Below are 12,228 nucleotides of genomic sequence, written 5' to 3' on the forward strand. Positions count from 1 at the left end.
GTCATCAGTCACTTTTTTCAATGCCATTGTAACTTTGGTCACTAAATGTTTTCCCCTTCCTCGAGACACCTCACTTCTTCCTTCATTCCTCTTGCTTATCTACCTTCACCTTATCCGTCTTCTGCTCTTTCCCTCTCTTCCTTCCTTTCTCCTTCCATCCTCTCTTCTTTCCTCACTCACTCCCTTCCTCCTTTTCTCTTCCTTCCTCCTTCCATTCTTTCAGCTTCATTTCTTTTGCCTATCTACCTTCTCTGTCTTTCTGCTCTTTCCATTTCTCTCTTCCTCTTCGCTTCTGTTCCTTCCTCCTTCCCTCCTTTCCTATTTCTTCCTTCTTCCTTCCTTCTGCCTATCTACCTTCACCTTCTCTGTCTTTCTGCTCTTTCCCTGTCTTCCCCTTTCCTCCCTCCCTTCTTTCCTTTCTAGTTCCATCTTTTCTTCTTTCCTCTCTCCCTCCCTTTTTCTTTCTACTTTCTTCCTCCTTCCTCTTGCCTATCAACTTCATTGTCTTTCTGCTCTTTCCCTCTCTACCCCTTTTCTTCCTACCTCCTTCCCTCTTTTCTCCCTCCCTTCTTCTTTTTCTTCCTTTCTTCTTCCCATCTTCCTCCTCCTTCCATTCTTTCTCCTTCCATCTTCTCCCCCATCCCTTCTTCTTTTCCTTCCCCCCTCCCTCCTTCTCTTTCCCTTTCTCGCACACAGGAAGGGGAGGGGGGCGGCTTTCTAGTCGCTTTCACAGCATAATTTCTTTATCTAACTTTTAAAAAACAGTGTGCAAATCAAACTTGAGATTTCCGTAACCTGCGAAGCACCAAGTTATTATCTTCTGTTGTTGTTACAAATTCGCAGCTACTCCATTCTTTCCGATAGGGAACTGCATTTCCCAAGATGCCTCAGGTCCTCAAAGCGCTGAACGCGGTTTTGCAATTGACTCCAGTGAGGCCCGGTAGCCGCCGCCGGGGGTGGCTGTCAGGGTGCTGACGGCAGAGCGGACGCACTCAGTTTGTTACTGCTTCCAGGGATCGAGTTGGACGAGGGAAGCGGCGGTGGCGGACGTCGGAAGCGACTGTAACAACCGCTCGGACGAGGTGCGGAGGAAGAACGAAAGGTCCCTCCCGCCCGCGACGACGGCTCCAGCCATGGATGAGCAGGCTGGCCCCGGCGTCTTCTTCAACAACAACAACAACAACAAAGCGCTGTTCTTGCCGCCACCTCTGGGTGGGAAGCAACCATGCCTCGCGGACTTGCTTCCCACCGCAGCACACCACCGCTGGTGGCACCTGTGCTGCGGTGGGAAGCGAGTCCGCGAGACGTGGTTGCTTCCCACGCAGAGGTGGCGCAAGAGCAGCGCGTTGTTGTTGTTGGGGCCAGCCATCAAGGAGCGAGACCACATGGAGGTACTGCTCAGCACACGCTCAGCCCTGCTAGCTAGTCCCAGCGAGTAACATTAGGCAAAGGGGCAGAATAGCCCGACTTTAACTTGCTTCTTTGACAACTCTTCTGTCCCGAAGAACAGGAGAAAAGAGTCTGGAATTTAGCCTGGTCACCATCCTTCTGCATTACAGACATACGAATCCGCAGGAAAGCGATAATAACGCACTGAGCATTAATCTCATGGAGCCTCCAGAGAACATCAGGGCTATGGAAGGAGGCAAAAGACGCTCCGAAGCAAATCGCCTTTCTCTTCTCAGCACTCACCATTGCTGCGCTCAATATTAATTGAGGCTGAAGGCACTTGTAAATGTTGGAATCCATACTAAACTGTCAGAGAAATCTCAAGACGCCTGCAAATTAGCCCGCTACCGCACAAGAGCACTCAACCAACTGCCGCCGTTTTGAATGGGGCATGCCGAAAAGGCTGCCAGGAAACGACGTCCGTCCAGAGACTTCGACGTTTGCAGAACTACATCTCCCAGCATGCAGTGGGAGCTCCTCGTGTTGTTCACTTTAAAATTACATTTCCGAGAGGCTTGGGAGCAGAAGATAGTAAAATCGATTCAAATCTGATGCAGACAATTCAGAAAGTGGTAGTCCTTCTCAGGGCAGTCCGCCCAACTCTGCAAAGGGGGAGAAGGAGAGGAGGGCCGTCCCCTCCCCCCAGCCGCCCTACTGTGGAGGGACAAAGGCTAGTGGAGGAGGTGGGGCGGGGGAGGGGAAAGCCAGCCCGCAGCGGCTACTGCCAGCCTGCGGCCTCCCTAGGCGAGAGGTCCGTCTCTGCGTCCACATGTGGAATTCGCTTCGCCTGGGCAGCCACGGGAGGTGGAGCTGGCGGCTATGCACTGGGCCGGGCAGCAGAACCCGGAGGGGGTGGCAGGGGTTGCCGGCATTGCAGCGCGAGCTGCCGAGTCACTCGGCACACCCCGCTGCGACTGGCGGGGACGGCGATGAAAGCTCGGGCTCCGCTCCTCTGTCTGGGGCTGCGGCTAACGGGGGCGGCCAAGCGCTTTCCTCAAAAACGGCACTTCCTACGACCTCCCGTCCCTCCCCGCAACTCCCCAGATTTTGGAAGCTGGGTGTGTGTGGAAGGCGGGGGTGCGGGGGGGAGGAAGGAAAATGCAGAGACCGGCAGTGGAGAAACAACATTGCTGTAGCAAACAGAGCTGGCGACTGGGTTTTCGCTAGAGCAATGCCAATATTTCTCCGCTGCCGGTGTCTGCATTTTCCTTCCTCCCCCCACAGCCCCGCCTTCCACACACACACAGCTTCCAAAATCTGGGGAGTTGCGGGGAGGGACGATCTTCTTCCCCTCTCTCAGGTTGCCCGGTCCCCCCCCCTGAGTTCCTCTCATGAGTAGCTCGCAAAGGAAGGCCTTCCCTTGCTAAAGGCCGCTGCCGCCCACCCGAAGCGGCGAAGCCTCCCAATTCCCACCGGCACCGCCGGAGTTACTCACCAGGGCAGTGCAGCAAAAGCAAACGGCGAAGGCGAAATGAAATGGAGACTCGTGAGAGTTGCAACTCGCGTGGTGTGCTTAAGCGGACTCCAGCCAATCAGTGAGCTGGCTGGGATGGAAAATTTTAAGCACGCCACGTGCGTGCTTAAAGTTTTCCATCCCAGCCAGCTCACTGATTGGCTGGAGTCCAGGCCAATCAGTGAGCGGCAGGCTGGGCTGGCTTAGATTTTTAGTGTAGATAGAATAGATGGGGGAATGGAACGAGCGAGCTAACGGCAGCTGATGATGGGTGGGGGAGCCAGCGAGCGCCAAAATAAAGCGGGGGTTTTTGAGAATGGCCCGGGACGTGGGAAAAATTATAAAAAGGCATGCCTGTCCCGCCAGATGCGGGACGTCTGGTCACCCTACAGTAAATCCACCCTTCCTTTGTAAAGAGAAAACAAATCTCTAGGAAGTGGTCCTGTTGCAATAATCTAATACTGGGGATTAGTCTGTTTGCTACAGTTTATGTATCAACTAGAATTGTTCACCTGTTTATAAAATAAGCTAAACTTTTTCCTAGTTCTTGTTAAATCCATCTGGGCATCTCTTGGGATTACAATACCCAAGTTTGGGTGTTTTCTTGGCAGTTTTCTTTACTAGGCTAGGTAACATTATCAGCATTAACCTACTCTAATAACAATATTCAGCCACTCAACTCTGAGCTGCTACATGTTCTCTCTTCTATTGGAACATGAGAGCATTCAATTTAATTTAGATTATTTTAAGTAGACCAAGATTTCAGATGAGTTGGTGTTGGCCGGTGACAATCCTATAATATGATGGAGAGGGGGGGGATTAAATATCCCAGTTTCAGGCTGGCAAGATTAAAAGAACGATAGGGGAAAGGGGGAAAGGAAAGGGAGAAAGCATCAGTGCATTTTTATTTATGCTTTATCAATAGTTTTTTTTTCTTATTCTGATTTTGTATCTGTTACACTTTTAAAAGTTCCAATCTGGAGCATTTTGAGATTGCAAGAACTAAAGCTGCTTTTGAACTAGGTATGCTCTTGTAATTCTTCTAGTGGAAGTTTCACCCGGACTTGATTTACATCTACACTTCACTCTAGGAACCTGGATAATTTCCCATGAGCTACCAGTATTTTCAAGTACTCTAGTTACCTTTTGGAAAAAGCATATTTAGGACAACTGTGACCTGGATGATTGGGATCTCTATAGATGTTGGTCTTGGAATCACATGCTGAAAGTTGCGCTGAGAATTACAGGATTTTTATCAAACGTTGTTATAAATGTTAAGTAAGGTTTTAAAAAAGATTCTGAATATTGTTTATAAAATAGGAATGTGAACAAAGCTATTCTGCCTTTTGCTGTACTTTTGTTTATTTCAAAGTGAATTGTATTGTTTTAAATGATAGGCAGAGCCTTTTATAACTTCTTATGCTCCTGGTGACTACATGGACACATCTCTGAAGTATTAGATATGTTCACCATCTTGAGTTAACTTATAAAAGTATTAAAGACAGGAAAAAAATGTAGTAAATAAATAATAAAGGGTTTGTGCCTCATTTCTTCCAATATGCTTTCTGACTTCCCAGTCCAGCCTATAGCTCTGGAATTTCCTGATCATTTCTTATTCAAATATACCTGGTCTGACCCTATTTTTTTCAAATATGCCAAGCTGTGCTATATACTATGACTTGCTCATATCTTTCATAGAGTTCAGTAATTTGGTTTCTCAGTGACAGCATACATATTTAAATTACCTTAGCTGGGTACTTCCAAGTAGGAAGCTCTTCCAAGTGGGGCTTTTATCATGCAATCATTATGTCTCACTTCCAGAATTTTTCAATTCCCGTGCTGTACAGTACATGTACATGTCATGTGTAACCCTCTTTTGTTTTCCCACAGCAAAAATTCTATACAATGAACATATATTCTATTCCTTCTAAGTTATTTTCAATTATTGCACATCTTTGCTACTGAAAGACTTTGATTTGCATGCTACTGATTTTTAAAGGGATTGTACTCTGACTTAATGAGAACTAGGTTGGTGTAGTGCTTAAGAAATCAGGCTAGCAACTGGGAGACTGTAAGTTCTAGTTCCACCTTAGACACAAAATCAGATGGATGAATGAGCTAATCACTTTCTATCAACCCTAGGAAGGAGGCAATGGATTTTTTCATTTCTGAAAAATCTTGTCAAGAAAATTGAAAGGATTTGTCCAGGAAGTCTCTGAGAATTGGACATGATTTAAGAGAAAGGGAGGGGACTGCTGAGTTAATACTAAGGTTTCTAGAGACAGATCATACTCCATGCAAAACATTTTGAAATCTTCTAAATAGGTTTTTGAGTGCAATTCAAGATGCTAGTTATCATCTATAAACTCCCACATGGCATAGGGCCAGGTTATTTGCAGGACTGTTTGCTCCTTGGGGGTATATGCCTATCTCATATGTTCCAGTAGGACACACTCTGGATTTTTTTATTAAAATAATTCCATTATTATTAACTCAGAAAGTAGCCTGAACTATAGAGATTTTCAATTCTGTTCACCATTTTATTATTCAATGAATTGTAATGAATATTATGTGTTAATTATGATTTGGGGTGGATTTTTTAGTATCCTTCCCAGGCTCAAATAATTACAATTGGGCAGCCATATAAATGCTAAATAGATAAGATTCCTGAGAATTTGGAGAAATTACAAAGCTCTTGAACTCTATCAATCCATTGTGGGTGAAATGAAATGGAGAAAATGGGACAACAGTGAATTTTCTCAAGAGTGGCTGTCTTGACAAAAAAATCCCAAGAGTCACAGCATAATTTTGTAAGAATTGCAAAACTATACCAGAAATTTGCAAGCTGTTCATCAGTCATACTTTTTTCCCCTGAGAAAGATGTTTCACTTCTCATCCAAAAAGCTTCATCGGTTTTGGCAGGATGGCGAGGACGATGGAAGGATTAATTCTAACAGGGTGGAGTGGGGTTGGAAGGATCATCTTTCTTTGCAATCATCTGGTCATTAGTACTCTCTCTGAGAGTGATCAGACCATACCAGATAACTGCAAATAAATATAATCCTCCCTTCATCCTGTCAAACCTAATCCTTCCATCCTGCCAGAACTAATGACGCTTCTTGGATGAGAAGCAAAATGTCTTCTTCCTGAGAGGGGGGGGGGGACCATCTAGTTGCTTTTGAAGTAGCATTGTGACTAAATTGTGACTAATTATTGTTTCAGACTATCACATTGCATGGATGGCTTGGTTCATTATGTAAGTGAAACAAATATCAAACGTGTGTGTTATTTAGCCACTCAAAGTCCTTTTGTACATTGGTAGAACTCAAAATACAAAGCTGATTTAAAGCAACTGCTTGGAGCCCAAAATAATAGTCTCCTCCCCAAACAAATCAATATGCCAAAGTCACCTGTTGACAAACAAGGGTATGGCGCACTGGAGGCTCCACATAGGTAGGAGGCTTCATACTTTCTTTCTCTTTCAAAGGAAAGAAAGAAAACTGCAACCCAGGAAAGTTTTTGCCATAACTTATGTAAGATTCCCCTCCCCCCTTTCTGGATAGTTTAGGAATTTGATAATTGCACTGTAAATTGGAAGAATAGGAGAATTCATATAGTGGCTTGCTAAAAAAAAGACAGCTGAAGAATAAGATATAGATCAGGTGCTGTAAGAAAAACAGTTCCCTTCTCTGATAACTATCTTTTGTCATCAAAAGGGGATATATCCTAATGTAAGACACAATTGACAATCTTAATATAGAAACAGTTACAGCGTGCAGTCTTTAGTTTCTTTGTTTCAGACAGAACATTAGCAGTAAACATCAGTATTCTGTATTTTGCCTGGAGGGAAAAAAAGGAAGGCAATGAGTGTATGTATTCAAGATAAAGCATGTACTAGCTTCTCTGTAATCTTTACAACTGGTGTTTAAATTAAGAATAACTTGGCATGCAAAGTATTTCAGCACTCCTGCCAAAGTATTCCAAAGTCAGATCACTAAAAAATGCTTAATCACAAATGCAGAATGAAAGTAGGAAGCAGGATTTGCTGCTGCTCTTTTATTGTGAAGAAGAAGAAAAAATCCAATACAAACAATGGAAGACATTTAGATAGTGCTAATATAAAAGTTAGTGTGAATAACTGAAGGCCTTGAATCTAACGTATAAGCCTTTTCTACTGCAGTCCACAGTATCTCTTTTTGAGATTTATAAATTTGGGGATTCTCATTTCTCTCCTGTATACTTAAAAATCTATAGATAAATTTCAAGATCCATTAGGTTTTGTAGTTTGATTAGCATGAAGTTTTTTCTGTTTTGAACTAGAATGAAGATCCTATCCATAAACTTGTTTTAAAAAACATTGTTTGTATTTCTCTCCAGCATTATGCCGGACTTAGAATTCAAAAAGCAAACAAAAACTGCATGCTGTTAGCTAGCACAATTTTAGTTTAATTACAACTTTGAGCAGCAAATATTCAGAGTATTTATATGGTTCCCCCCCCTCCTAAAATGCTTAAAATGATGAACAAGGGTTTTGGAATATTTAGAGGTGAGGGCCATAAGCAGTCTTAACCACTACCCAACAGTTTTTAGGAGGTTTTGGAATGAAGTGGAATTAAGTTCCTCTCTTTTCATTGCAAATCATTTAAAATTCCATCCGCCGGCCAATGCCGGCTGGCGACCACACGGAGGAGAGCCTTCTCTGTGGCTGCTCCGACCCTCTGGAACGAGCTCCCCGTGGAGATTCGAACCCTCACCACCCTCCAGGCCTTCCGCAAAGCCCTTAAAACCTGGCTGTTCCGACAGGCCTGGGGCTAAAGAGTTTTTGCCCCCCTTCTCGAATGGTATGGTTGTTGTGTGTTTTTAAATTTTGTATTGTTATGTCTTGTCTTTTTATCCCCCTGTTTGTACCCCCTTCCCTGATTGAATTGTGAGCCGCCCTGAGTCCCCTTCGGGGAAAAGGGCGGCATATAAATGTAATCAATCAATCAATCAATCAAAATAATTTATTTCATCTTGCTAATAGCAATACAACAATCCTAAGCAGGTCACTTATTCCTTTTCAACCCTAACCCTTTCCCCAAAATACTGGGTTAACAATGTTCTTCAGTGTGCCATATAGGCCAGCTGCAAATATGCTTTCATTAAATTGATTTGTATTAACAGGACTAATTTTCATGAGTTACAGTGTTGCTGCTAAGAATACAGAGCGTTGGGCAGAAAGACAAGATATAAATAAAATTAGTCTATGACCCATTCAGTAAAATATGCAAGAGGTCTCCATATTTGTAGTAGGTGAGTATTGTAGAGAGCATCCTCTCCTCTAAAAAAACCCCTAGTGGCACATCTACATAGTTTCACTGTCAAATGGTAAAAAAAAAAAAGGATTATGCAATACTGGGACTGTTTTCATTGCTAATTGCCAAGGAATCTCATGAATTAAGTAGTTCTTCCTTCAACTGGCCAATGTAGCAGCACAAAGAAGTGTTTCAGCCAGTAGCCTATTTCCATACCTCTTTGTTTTTATGAAAGAATGGAAAAATCTTGCCCCTAAAGCATGTGATTGGCAAAATTCATCCTCAGGTACTTTTAATTCAAGAAGGGAGGGGGAATTCACTGGGCTGGGACAAAGTGATTTTGACTGCAACCCTACAGCAGCAATGAAAATGCTTCAGTGCTATGTTTACAGTGTTTTCTCTGGAAGAGCCAATGAAATGAATTTAATTAAGTCAACTAGGAAGATTCCCTCAAGACCAACTGTGTTAAAAATTGGGCATAATGCCAATCCAGATCAGCAGCCTCTGCATGGAAAGGGTTTAATTAAAGGACTAAAAAGATTGTGTAAGCTCTTCTGTCCTTGAACAAAGAAACAGATTTCAGTGTTTGCTGCCATCTAGTGATCATCTGGTTTTTGGCAGCCCAGACTGGTACCTCTGTCTTGAAAGATAGCTTATATCTGACACTCTTTAAATTCAAAAAAGGGTCAAATAATATTCCACATTACAGAGTAAGACTTCTCGTGATACATGACATTGGAGTTGGAATCCCTCCAACAAGGATGGCCAGCTTTCGGAGGCACCAGCAGACGTGATCAGAACTTTGAGAACACGGGTAGGAACATTCAGACTGTTTAGTTTTGTGCAATCACAAAACGTATTCCATGATAAATGTTGCCAGTTCCAAAACGTAAATAGTATAGGACAAAGGTAAAGAATTGCATATTCCTTTGCAGCTAAATCTTACCTTAAACAAATTGATAAGAACATAAGTATAATTATTCAAGATGTTATAACTTAGCTTCTGATAGAATAAAACATTTTCTTATCTCCCACTTGACTGATTCCATCTTTTCAGAGCTTAACCAAGCAGAATTACAAATGTATTAAGCTCGAAAACCCAGTTTTTTTTTAAAAAAAATGACAACTGAAAGATGGCATTCATTATTCTTTATGGAATTGTGCTGCTTAACCAAAATCAAGTTAGTTTTTTTTTTACATTTTTCTGGGCAAGCTTATATTTAAATATAAAATTGAGTATTGTAACATGCAAATAGAACATAAAATGTACACCTACACATTCCATAAGGGTTACCATCACGCTATCTTTAATTTGTTAATTTGGAATTTGGAATCTGACTCTTCCAAGCACGTTTCTTACACCATCCATTTAACCGGGAGGGGAGGAGATGCAGCCGAGTGGGGATCCCGTCACCATGGGAACCATGGAGCGGAAGTCCTGGAAAGGGACCAGATCCTATAGTCGCGTTATTATGGCGTCACTAAATTCTTTCCGTAAACAAACGTGGGTTTACTTTCCCACACAAAGTGCGCGCGCATGCGTGGGAACCTCCTGCGAGGAGGGCGGGAGCTTCCGCATGCGGATACGCTTAAAACCGTTTTAACCCGTGTGGTGAATCTTTCCCTGCTTCCGGTTAACAACCCGCTTTGAAGAAGAAACACTCGAGCTAGTGAATTCAGGACAGGGGGTAGCGGACACCGCGCTTTTGGGTTTTTTTTGACCGTTGCCTGGGCATTTTATCGGACCTCTGGGAAACCCAGCGGCTGACCCCGAGCCGATCTCGCCCGCTCTCCTTTGTTGGGCGCGTCTTTCTGGAGGGGGCGCTGCCTTGACCCTGCTCCCGCATGTTTGGCCTCTTCCCGGTTTGGGAGGCCGTGGCAGGGAAGCGGATGGCGCTGCCCTCGGTTCATAGATGCGTCCAAGTGAGTGAGGAAGAGCATCTGGCCGGTGTTTCCCTTCACCTGCGCCAGCCAAGGAGGGTTGGATGGCAGTTACCCTAATCCACCCCCGCTTTGGGTGGGAAAGGCAGACGCTGCAGGCAGGGCAGAAGTTCTCAGTCTGGGCTACTTTGAGATAAGCGGGAGCTCAAGTGGGAAATTGCGAGGTTTGGAGTCCACCTGTTCCAAAGTTGGCAAGTTTGAGAAACAAGTTTGGTGTAGGGCAATGGTTCCCAATCTTTTTTTGGCAATGCCGCACCTAAGCATCTCTAAAATCCTGAACACCCCCCCCCCCATATAATTCTTACTTTACTCAAAAAGTGAACTCTACTCACTCGGAGAAAGCCTAAAAGGCCATTAACTTGGTTTAAACAAGGCTCAAATTGCCCCATTAAAAATCAAATTGCCCCCCTGTGGGGCGTGGGGCCCACGATGCAGGCTGCTCCAGAGATCCACTTAGGGGAGCTTGAGGCATGCTGCTGTGGAGACCCACTTCAGGGGGAGAGAGAGAGAAAGGCGAGGTGTGGGAAGATGGTTTTTACCCGGTTTCCCAGAAATTCCTGTGTATCCTTATTCTGCAGATCACGTGAAGTACCCAGTTTTAATGGTCAATTTTTGACATCACTCTTTAAAGAACCAAGGCCCTTTTTAATTAAGGCAATTAAAAAAATGGACATTTTTTTTCTCCTGAAGGAAACTACTATTTTTTTTCTAATGATAAATCGGGCTGGGAATGTCATGTTGGGGGTATGTACTTCACCAAAGCAGTACAGCCCCCCCCCCCCGCCGCCCCAATATCAGGCATGCTTGTGCCTTTGGATAGCTGTGTGATTAGTAGGAAGGTAGCGTTAGTCTTTTCCTCCAGCAATCTCCCCACCCCACTCCAATGGTAAATTTTATAGCTATTTAAAGTGTCTGCATTCTCTCTCTCCTTTTAAATTTGTACTCCTAGTAAAAATTATTCCCAATGCAAATCAGTCTAGAAAATGTTCTAAAATGACATTTTTCTTGCTGTTTCTTGCAATAGTAAGATAAAGGGAAATTTTGAGGGACCTATATCTCCCAAAATTTATAGATGTTCAAATTAAATAAATGGCTGCACAACTAATTCCATCAAAATTTCTCAGGGGTAATGCTACTCCTGAATATATATTTTATTTAGGATACAGGAATATTTCTTAATGGGAAACCAGTAGTAAAAATGGTATATAAAAACAGATGTGTATAGTAAAAGGTTAGAGCTGGAAGGAGCTTCTTTTTTTACTGATAAATTTGAGAAACACTAATTAAACATAATTGCATACAGGCTATTATATTTAATTAGTGCTCAGAATTCCCATATAAAATAGACCTGCAGAGTTCATACTTTATGATGTGAATAGAGAATGAAAGTGGAATGAATTTAAAATTAACAAAGTTTAGATAAGGTGGCTAGCAGGTGATGTACTAATTGAAAAGTGGAAATAAAGTGAAAAAACTGGGAATTTTATATGTGACAGACATATGCAGATGACTTGCAACATGCTTCTCAGAATTAGAAATAAAAGATACCTGTTGGGGAAAAACTTTCCATTATAGGCTACAGTGATAGATAATTATACGTAGGGACATTTGGGTTTTTTTGAGTTTTGAAAGTATGTATAAGTTGGTTCTTTAAAGTGTTTGATTAAAACAAGGGCAGCCTTCAACAATGAACATGAGTTATTTTATTCTATGAAGGTTACTACATTACATGAAATAACTACGCTGCATTCACTAGTATGTTTATTAATTAAATTTATATGTCACCCATCTTTCCAATAAGTCAACTCAGAGCAATTCTTTGTTTTTAAACACAAGAAAAATTATTTCATTTTTTTAGCTCAATCAAGAAAATCAGCTGCTCCTTAAGAAGCTGAGGCATGTACGCCTAAAAAACAAGCAGCTGGAAAATGATGTAGTGCAGCTGCATGATAAACTACATGAGCAAAAGAAGTGCTTGCCTGCCTGTGTCACAAGGAAAGAGTAAGAATGGCTATACTCTAAGCATGTGCCTCTTAAGAATCTAAAATTTCAGTTAGTCTAATATGTATAAAGATTTAGCTTCTCATCTGT

The sequence above is a fragment of the Thamnophis elegans genome, chromosome 8 (assembly GCF_009769535.1).
Source record: "Thamnophis elegans isolate rThaEle1 chromosome 8, rThaEle1.pri, whole genome shotgun sequence".
NCBI lineage: Eukaryota > Metazoa > Chordata > Lepidosauria > Squamata > Colubridae > Thamnophis > Thamnophis elegans.